Source organism: Tachyglossus aculeatus, assembly GCF_015852505.1.
Source record: "Tachyglossus aculeatus isolate mTacAcu1 chromosome 12 unlocalized genomic scaffold, mTacAcu1.pri SUPER_6_unloc_2, whole genome shotgun sequence".
NCBI classification, from domain to species: domain Eukaryota; kingdom Metazoa; phylum Chordata; class Mammalia; order Monotremata; family Tachyglossidae; genus Tachyglossus; species Tachyglossus aculeatus.
The window spans coordinates 3,178,435-3,189,014 of record NW_024044829.1 but is presented as its reverse complement, the minus strand read 5'-3'; the positions used below and the strand labels follow the sequence as shown (position 1 = coordinate 3,189,014).

Here is a 10,580-nt window from a genome sequence, read left to right as displayed (position 1 = left end):
ATGCATCTGAGGTTTATTGCAAAAGTCAAGAATGAACTCAGGGAACTTTATGAGAAAACGAAGTACTCCTAACTGAAGGATGATAAACACCTGCTATGATTCATTTTTCTACTTTAATTTAGGTAGAAATGACTACTCCCTACCTACCTCGTTTTTCTTATTACACTTAATCCCAAGATAATAAGAATACTTTAATGATTCTCTACAGGTTCCAGGATTAAAAAAAATAATTAAATTATCTTGGTATTCAGTCTCCAAATGCCACCTAGAATAGTATATAGTACGTTAATTTTCAAGGACTCTCTCAGAATCCATAAAAACAATACTTTCATGATTGGGTAAGGTTTTCCTTTCCATTTGGTCATCTCAGACTTCTTCTGTCATGGTGGTCATGGCAATTGGTAGGGTGCCTGTGAATAGGATTAGTAGGATGCACGATTCTTTGGCTTGTGCTAATGTACTCCCATGTGTGATGTGTATTTGATCTAAATGAAACTAGGGACCTTTATTTCTTCTGAAAAATATGAAATTAATTCAACCTCTTTCAATCCAATTCTGACAAATTGTCACTGAAAATAATTTGATGCTTACCACCTATGGAGAGAGAAGAGACTAGGGTGTCTTAGGTTACTTTAGCAAGCATCACGAGGTGATTATATGAGGTGATATTTATCAAGATTTCTGTTATGGATTTTACTTTAGGTCGTAGAAAATGAAGAATGTTATTTCCTTTATGGATTAATTGTTGGTGTATCTGTATGTTCTTATGAGCTCTTGTCTCATACAATGATTTGAGACTTAATTTACCGGTATTCTTCAAGCTCTACCTATGATTTCTATGTTTTGGTAATGATGCACCAATACTTCTCTTACTGCTTCTGGCTCATTCACTGCTATAACCAGTGGATTAACCAACAATTATTTGGGAGTCTCAAGACAGATTCATCTGTTTTTCCTGATGGGAGGCTCCATCAGAGACTCAGTCATTGGTTTATCAAAAATGGAGGCAATCAGGCAAACAGAGGTAAGGGTAGGTGATAAGAGGATTGAAAATGCAAGGAAAAACAGAATTTGTATTTCAAAGCTAAGTTTTTTAAAATGTATTTCATTTCAAATATTTTCCTGAATTTCAAACAGGACATTATTTTCAGCATTTCGGTATATTGATTTAGGATACTTTATTTTCGCTCAGTTGCCTCAGTTGAACTACTTTGAAAAACATACCTCCAAACTTTCCTAAGCCAAATAAAATCCCTGTAATTCTGGCACAGTTAGTCAGTTAAGCATAAAGTGGAATCTGAGGCCAGAGTGTAAGAATGGTAAGGGTTTAAAATCGTAAGGTTTTGATTCCTTAGCATGCTTCAATCAACTGAGTGGGATTGTTTGGGTTTCTCTGTTTCGTTTTGTTTTTTTAATCATTCTAGTGATTCCATGTTGCTAAGACGTGTTCTATCTTCAGTTCTATTTTAGCAGATGGCAAACAAGAATAGCTCCCATGTTCATTCTGTTAGGATTAACCAAAGACTGGGAGCTACAGGTCATTTTTGTGCTTTTTCTGATCATCTATATTGTTACTGTGGTAGGGAACCTGGTCATTATACACATAATCATTTTAACTCCGGTTCTCTCCCCTCTTAATAGTTGTTGACACTGCTGCCAGTCTGGAAGGTCAGCAACTCCACTCTCCACTCACAGCAGATGGAAGGCAAGATTCTAATGGCAGTTGGAAATGGTACTTTGGTAACAGAATTCATTCTCTTTGGATTCACTGATCATCAAAACTTACAAGACATCCTTTTTGGACTCTTTCTAGTGATCTACATGACCACCTTGATGGACAATCTTGGCATAATTATGTTAATTCGGGCCAGTCCCCAATTACACACCGTTATGTACTATTTTCTCAGCCACTTGTCTCTCTGACATGTACTATTCATCATCGGTCACTCCAAAGATGCTGAAAAACCTCCTGCAGGGGAAGAGAACTATTTCTTTTGGGGGTTGTGCTGTTCAGTTAGCTTTAGCTGCAATCTTTGCGACCAGCGAGTGTTTCTTACTAGCAGTGATGGTGTTTGATTGCTACTCAGCCATCTGCAGGCCCCTGATCTACCTGCTCATCATGTCCATCAAGGTGCATTTCCAGCTGGTCTTGGCTTCCTATTGAGGGAGCTTTGTCGCTGTCATGGTTTTTGAAAGTTCAGTGTTCAGTTTGTCCTTTTGTAAGCCGAATGAAATCAATCACTTCTTCTGTGATTTCCCCCTTTTGCTGAACCTTTCCTGTTCCGACACTTGAGTGGCTCAAATCTTGAATCCTGTCATTACGACTTTCATTATTTTGGTCAAGATTCTCATCATAGCCATCTCTTATCCGTGTATTCTCTCTGCAATTCTGAGAATCCCCTCCACTGAGGCGAGACACAAGGCTTTCTCCACCTGTGCCTCTCATCTGACCACTGTCACACTGTTCTATAGGACTGCATTGTTTATTAATATGCAGCCAAACTCCAGGTACTCAATGGATCAGAAAAAAGTGGTGTCTGTGTTCTACATGGTTGTAGTCCCCATGTTGAACCTTCTGATTTACAATCTGAGAAACAAGGATGTGAAGGAAGCTCTCAGAAGAAAATTGGTTCTTAAAAGATGTACTGATTGATTGATGTAATGAAGAAGTTTTTTGATCCTCACACAATTAAGGGAACTGAGGTTAGCTTTGGTACTCTAAGGCTTTAAAATCAATAATTCATAAGATTTTTCCCTTTGTATGTGAGGAAGCTGGGTATAAATAATTCTTTCCAGGTGAGAATGAGTTAAGACCTTCCCTCTGAATTTTTCAGAATCTCTCTTAATGCTGGGTCTGGTCTGGGATTATTACTGCTGCCGATTTCACTGACCAGCAAGCCAGCCAAGTGTGTTGGTACAGGATGTGTCTACCAACTCTTTGCATTCTCTTCTCCCAAGCACTTCTGAGGCTCAGCTCTGGGAGATCCAGAGACTTGACTCACAAAGTGATCAAAGCAATCCCATTAACCCTTAAAGGAGCTTAGCTTGCTGTTTCTAATGCCATTATGCAGAAGCAGCATGGCCTAATGGATAGCACATGGGCCTGGGGGCCAGAGAATCTGGCTTTTAATCTCGGCCACATAGTCTGCTGTGTGACCTTACACAAATAACTTAACTTCTCTGTGCTTTCTTCTGTAAAATGGGGATTCATTCATTCATTCATTCAATCATATTTATTGAGTGCTTACTGAGTGCAGAGCACTGTACTAAGCACATGGAAAGTACAATTCGGCAACAGGTAGAGACAATCCCTACCCAGCAACAGGCTCACATTCTAGAAGGGGGAAACAGACAACAAAACAAAACAAGTAGATAGTCATCAATAGCATCAAAACAGATAAATAGAATTATAGATATATACACCTCATTAATAAAATGAATAGAATAATAAATATGTACAAATACACACAAGTGTTGTGAAGAGGGGAAGGGGTAGAGCAGAAGGATGGATTAAGGGTGATGGGGAGGGGAGGAGGAGCAGAGAAAAATGGGGGCTCAGTCTGGGAAGGCATCCTGGAGGAGGTGAGCTCTCAGTAGGGCTTTGAAGGGGGGAAGGGAGCTAGTTGGGCAGATGTGAGGAGGGAGGGCATTCCAAGGCCAGAGGTAGGACACGTACCAGGGGTCGATGGTGGGATAGGTGAGAAAGAGGCACAGTAAGGAGTTTAGCGGCAGAGGAGTGGAGTGTGTGGGCTGGCTGCAGAAAGAGAAAAGGGAGGTGAGGTAGAAGGGGGCAAGGTGATGGAGACACAAAACCAATAGTGAGGAGTTTTTGCTTCATGCAAAGGGTGATAGGCAACAGCTGGAGATTTTTGAGGAAGGGGGTGACATGCCCAGTGCGTTTCTGTAGAAAGATAATCCAGGCAATACCTGATCTCCCTCCTACTTAGTCAGTGAGCTCCACGTGAGACCTGTTTATGTTGTATATACCACAGCACGTAGTACAGTGCTTGGCCCTATAAGTGCTAAACAAATACTACAGCGCTTATATGAACGTCTGTAAGTGCTTGGTTCTATTATGTAAGCATTGAACAAATATCAGCTATTATTATGAAGGTCTTACTAGACACTGGAATAGTTAACACAGTACTTCCCCTTATCCAGTCTCCACCAAACCCAAATGAACTGCCCTCATGACTGCAGCTGGGGTGATGGGGAAGATTAGGTATAGAAGAACCAGAACAACCTTATATCTCAGACAAAGAATCCCAAATTTAGCCCAGTCATTAAACTGATTCATTTAGAAGACTTAAGTATTTCTAAGTGAACCTGTGGCCAGCATTTTTTCCCCTGCAACTCGTGCCCTGTGCTCTACTTTCTGTCTTCTTCTGAAATTACAGTATTCTGTTAATGTATTGTCTCATTGTAATGGCATACTTTCAATTATATTTGTCATGCACTTTCTAGTGCCAAGATTGGGTCATTGCTAGTCTACATGTAGAGTAAGATCCATAAGAATCTAGAAGGAGAGAGGCATTTAAGAGGAAAAGATAATTCTGATTCCTTTATCTAATCAATCAATCATTCGTATTTATTGAGTACTTACTGTGTGCAGAGCATTGTACTAAACGCCCGGGTGAGTAAAAGACAATAGAGTTGGTAGACACGATTCCTGCCCAAAGCAAGCTCCAACTGTGGGGCTTGCTCACCCTTCCAATGTGCTTATACAGCAGTGAGATGCTATCTATACAATCTGTATGATATACTGTTTTACTGTTTTAATATAATTAAAACATCTAATTGTACTATAGTTTCATTGTTGTGATTTCAACCCAGATATACAACATTTAACCATAACAACTGTGAAATATCTCATTTTTTATGAATGGGAATTTTTCATCTAATATTTCTTTCAAATGGTATTTAATGGTAGTTAATAGTATTAAATGGTATTTTTTATTAAAGACTACTTAAATAGTGATTACTTGTACACTGCATCTTTTGAAAGACTAAAAATATTTTTTACTTCTACCCAACAAAATGCAAAAATACTCACTGAAGTCTAGATTATCAAGACCTTGTCTCCACCATGGGTATCACCTTTTTATGGTATTTGCTATGTACCAGGGAATCTACTATGTTCTGGGGTAGATACAAGTTAATCAGGATGGACACAAACCATGTTCCACGTGGGGCTCATAGTCTTAACCCCTATTGTACAAATGAAGTAACTGAGCACAAAGAAGTTAGGTGTCTTGCCCAAGGTCACAAAGCAGACAAAGGGCAGAGTCAGGATTAAAACTCAGATCATTCTGATTCTCAGGTCCGTGCTCTGGCCATGAGAACAGGCTGTTCCACATCCATGCAGTCCAATTAATCAATACTTCACAGAATACCTGAAGTCTGCCCTTTCCTCTCCACCCAAACTGTTACCACGTTAATCCAAGCACTTCTCCTATCCCATCTTGATTACTACATCAGCCTCCTCATTGAACTCCTCGGATCCAGCCTCTCCCCATTCCAGTCCATACTTCACTCTGCTGTCCAGATCATTTTTCTACAAAAATGCTCAGTCCATGTTTCACCCCTGCCAAGAAGCTCTAGTAGTTGCCCATCCATCTCCACATCAAACAGAAGCTCTTTACCATAGGCTTGAAACCACTCAATCACAATACCCCTTCGTACCTCTCCTAGCTACTCTCCTCAAACTTTACTCCTCTAATGCCAACCTATTAACTGAACCTCGGTCTCCCTCATTTTGTCGCTGACCTCTCACCCACCTCCTGGCTTTGGCCTGGAATGGCCACCCTCTTCGTGTCCTACAGACAATTAATCTCCATGACTTCAAGCAGTATTATAGTCACATCTCTTCAAAAAGAGCTTCCCAGTCTAAACACTCATTTCCTATTCTCCCACTCCCTTCTGCATTGCCCTGATTTCCACCCTTTATTCATTCCCACCCAGCCCCATAGCACATATGTACACATCTGTAATTTATTCACTTAAATGAATGTATGTCTCCCCCTCTAGACTGTAAGCTCACTGTGGGCAGGGAATGTGCATATTATATTGTATAGCTGTACTCACCCAAGTGCTTAGTACTGTGTTCTGCACACAGTAAGTGCTCAATAAATATGACTTATTGATGAACTGAAGCAGAGCACTGTACTAAGTCCTTGAGAGAAAACAATAGAACAGGGGTTGGTAGACATGTTCCTTGCCCACAAGGAGCTTACAGATTACAGGAGGAGCTTTTACAGTCCAGGAATCATCTAGCCTTCATGCTGAGCTGCAGAGGAGATTAATGGCCTAGTGTTTTTCTCAATAGCCAACCTCAAGTGGAACGAAAGAGCCTCTTCTGTCCCTGGAGGCTTTAATAAGTGCTCTACCATCTACTGCCTCTTGGTTACTTCGATCTGCTCTGGACAGTTTCACCCCACTTGGGCCACTTTAACTATCAAAATTCAATCAGATTATGTGATTGTTTCATCACATCTGATACCTGATTAATAATAATTACTGTATTTATTATCTGACCTTCGACTGTGTGGATCACTAGAAACCCTGGAGAACATTAAGGAAAATGGGGATACTGGATCATTTAATTGCATTAATATGGAAACTGTAAACCATACAGCAGGCTACAATAAGAGCAAAATAAGGAGTAAAAGATTGGTTTCCCATTAGTAAGGGTGTAAGACAAGGATGTATCTTATCACCGTATCTGTTCATCATCTATACCAAATACGTAATGAGAGTAGCCGGGCTGGATGAAGATGAATGGAGAGAAAAGATTGGAGGAAGGAATATAAACCACCTTCGTTATGCTGATGATACTACCCTACTAGCAGAAAGTGATGAAGTTTTCAAGGGCTTATTATTATAAGTTAAGGAACAGAGCAAAAAGATGGACCTATATTTGAATTACAAAAAAACAGAGATCATGACAGCTGGAAGTTTTAATATATTTGTACTGGATGGAGAGAAGATTGAAATATTTGATGATTTTTCTCTCCTGGGATCAGTAATCAATAATAAAGACATGCTATGAAGAGCCTGGAAAAAGTCACAAAATGTGCTGGTGGAACAATTGCCACGAAAATACAAATTGTTCATTTTATGGAGTTTCTGATGACAATGTAAGGATCCAAAAGCTGGACAGTGAAAAAACAGGATAGAGAGAGCATCAATTATGTTGAAAAAGGTGCTGGAGAAGGCTTTTGTGAATACCATGGACTGTCCAAAAAGCAAACAAATGGATTTTGGAGCAAATTAAGCCAAAGTGGTCTTTGGAAAGCCAAATGGCTCAACTTAGATTAGCATATTTTGGACAAGTAATCAGAGGACTACTTCTCTGGAGAAGGCACTAATGCTAGGAACAGTCCAGGGAAAATGTGGAAGAGGCAGACTAGCAGCTAGATGGATAGAGACCATAACAGCAATAATGGAAGAACCGTTAGAAAGGTTACAGATTAAGACAGAAGTCAAGACGTTCTGGAGGAAATATATCCATATAGTTGTTATGAATTGGAAATGACTAGATGACACTTGATGATGATATTACTATGTGTCAGGCACTGTACTAAGCGCTGGGTTGGATTCAGGAAAATCAGGCTGGACACAGTCTGTGCCCCATGTGGGGTTCACAGTCTCAATCCCCATTTTACAGATGAGGTAACTGAAGCACAGGGAAACAAGTGACTTGTCCAAGATCACACAGCAGTCAGTGGCAGAGCTGGGATTAGAACCTATGATAGTCTGACTCTCAGGCCTAGGCTCTATCCACTATGCTATGCTTCTTCTCATTGTTCTTACATAACTACACATACTTGTTCATAGCGAATATTGTACTATTCTTTTGTCCTCTCCTAAGTGCTTAGTACAGCACTTTGACCTTCATAGGTGCTCAAGAAATACTACTGATATACTGTAACAATCTCCAAACACTTCTCTCACCCCATTTTTGAAGGATCTGATGTCTGCTCTGTAGGATGGCTTAAAATATAGAGAAAGGTGGGTTCAAATGGTAATTAGTTGGTATTTTATTCAGTTAGGTAAGTATTCTGACATTGATCTTTTTGGAAGTTCTAATGAATTAACCAGAGGAATTGAGATTGAGCATAATAGAATGGGCCAAGAGAGAAGAGATAGCAGGGGTCTTGTCTATGTACTCTATTGTACTGTACTTTCCCAAGCACTTACTACAGTGCTCAGTACACAGTAAATGTTCAAGACATGCAACAGATCGATTGATTGACTGACTTATAGAAGACCACTGTGAGTGGGATCAGGATTAGAGGAAGACCCAAGAGAAAAAGTAAGATGGAAGAATGGAGAAGGGTAAATGGCTACCTAGAGTGGAAGGATAGAAAAATCTGCACTGAGCACCTACCCAGGTCCCTCAGGACCATACAGGACAAGAGAAATAAGATAAAGATGATGCACAGAGTAAAACCCTGATAGGTAAACTCAAAATAATTCAGGGTCTGCCTCTCAGACCAATGTAGCTGAGGTTTATTGCAAAAGTCATGAATGAATTTAGGGGACTTTGTGAGAAAACGAAATACTCCCAGCTAAGGCATGATAAACACCTGCTCTGATTCAGTTTTTCAACTCCACAGCATAGAAATAGCAATATCTACCCCCTACCTACCTCTTGTTTTTCTTATTACGCTTAATCCCAAAATAAGAAGAACACTTAAATGATTCTCTGTGGTTTCCAGGTTAAAAAAAGTATCAGGTTATCTAGCAATCCAGTTCCCAAATGCCACCTAGTATTTAATTCTCAAGGACTTTCTCAGAATCCATAAAAAAATACTTTCATGATTGGGTAAGGTTTTCCTTTCCTTTTGGTCATCTTAGACTTCTTCTTTCATGGTGGTCATGGGAATGGGTAGGGTGCCTGAGACTAGGATTAGTGTAGTGCACGATTCAATGGCTTGTGGTTTAGGTACTCCCAGGTGTGATGTGTATTTGATCTAAATGAAGCTTGGGACATTTCTTCTGAAAAATATGAAATTACTTCATTCAATCCCTTTCCGTCTAATTCTGACCAGTGTCACTGAAAATCTGATCATCTATTTTGTTGCTGTGGTGGAGAACCTGGTTATTACACTTTTAATTGTTTTGACTCCAGGTTCTCTCCCCTTTTTTAAATAGTCATCACTGTGCTACCAGTCTGGTAGGACAGCAACTCCACTCTCCACTTGCAGCAGATGAAACACAAGACACTAATGGTAGCTGGAAATGGCACTTTGGTAACAGAATTCATTCTCTTTTGATTCACTGATGACCAAAACTTACCAGCCATCCTTTTTGATCTACATGATCACCTTGATGGGCAACCTTGGTATAATTATGTTAATTCAGGCCAGCCCCCAATTACACACCCCTATGTACTATTTCCTCAGCCACTTGTCTCTCTCTGACATGTGCTATTCGTCATGGGTCACTCCAAAATACTGGAGAACCTCCTGCAAGGGAAGAGAACCATTTCTTTTGGGGGTTGTGCTGTTCAGTTTGCTGTGACTGTAACCTTTGGGACCAACGAGTGCTTCTTACTAGCAGTGATGGCGTTTTATCACTACTCTGCCATCTGCAGTCCTCTGCTCTACCCGCTCATCATGTCCAACAAGGTGTGTCCAGCTGGTCGTGGCTTTCTATGTAGGCAGCTATGTCAATGCTGTGATTTTCGAAAGTTCATTGTTTAGTTTGTTCTTCTGTGGGCCGAATGAAATCGGTCACTTCTCTTGTGATTTGCCTCCTTTGCTGGAGCTTGCCTGTTCCAACCCCCGAGTGGCTCAAATCTTGAATTCTTTCACTTTGATTCTCATCATTTCAGTCACGATTCTCGTCTCTTATCTGTGTATCCTCTCTGCAATTCTTAGAATCCCCTCCACTGAGGGGAGACAAAAGGCTTTCTCCACCTGTGCCTCTCATCTGATCGCCATCATGCTGTTCTATGGGACTCTGCAGCCAAATTCCAGGTACTCAATGGATCAGAGGAAAGTGGTTCCTGTGTTCTACATTGTGGTGATCCCCATACTGTACCTCCTGATTTACAGCCTGAGGACTAAGGATGTGAAGGAAGCTCTGAGAAGATTATTTGGTTCTTAAAAGATATCCAGGTTGATTGATTCAATGAACAAGAAGCTTTTTTGATCCTCACACAATTAAGGGAACTGAGGTTAGCTGTGGTACCCTAAGGCTTTAAAATTGTTTTTTGGGTAGAATCTTCCCTTTCTGTGTGAGGCAATTGAGTATAAATGATTCTTTCCAGCTGAGGTGGGGATAAGACTTTCCTCTAACCCTCTCTTATTACTGGGCCTGGTATGGGATTATTACTGCTGCTGCTTTTACCAAACAGCAAGCCAGGCAAGGATATGGGCAAGGGAAGAAACATGGCATGGTGGATAGTGCCTGGCCCTGGGAGTCAGAAGGTCATGGGTTAGTACCATGTTAGTACAATCATTCATCCTATCCCGACTGAATTACTGCATCAGCCTCCTTTCCAACCTTCCATACTCCTGTCTCTCACCACTTCAGTCCATACTTCACTCTGTTGCCCAAATTATCTTTCTACA

The 10,580-nt window shown here is 40.5% G+C and overlaps 1 pseudogene; it reads left to right on the top strand.

Annotated features, from left to right (window-relative positions):
• LOC119921261 lies at nucleotides 1-2,164 on the top strand (annotated as a pseudogene).
• The last annotated feature ends 8,416 nt before the right edge of the window (nucleotides 2,165-10,580 follow it).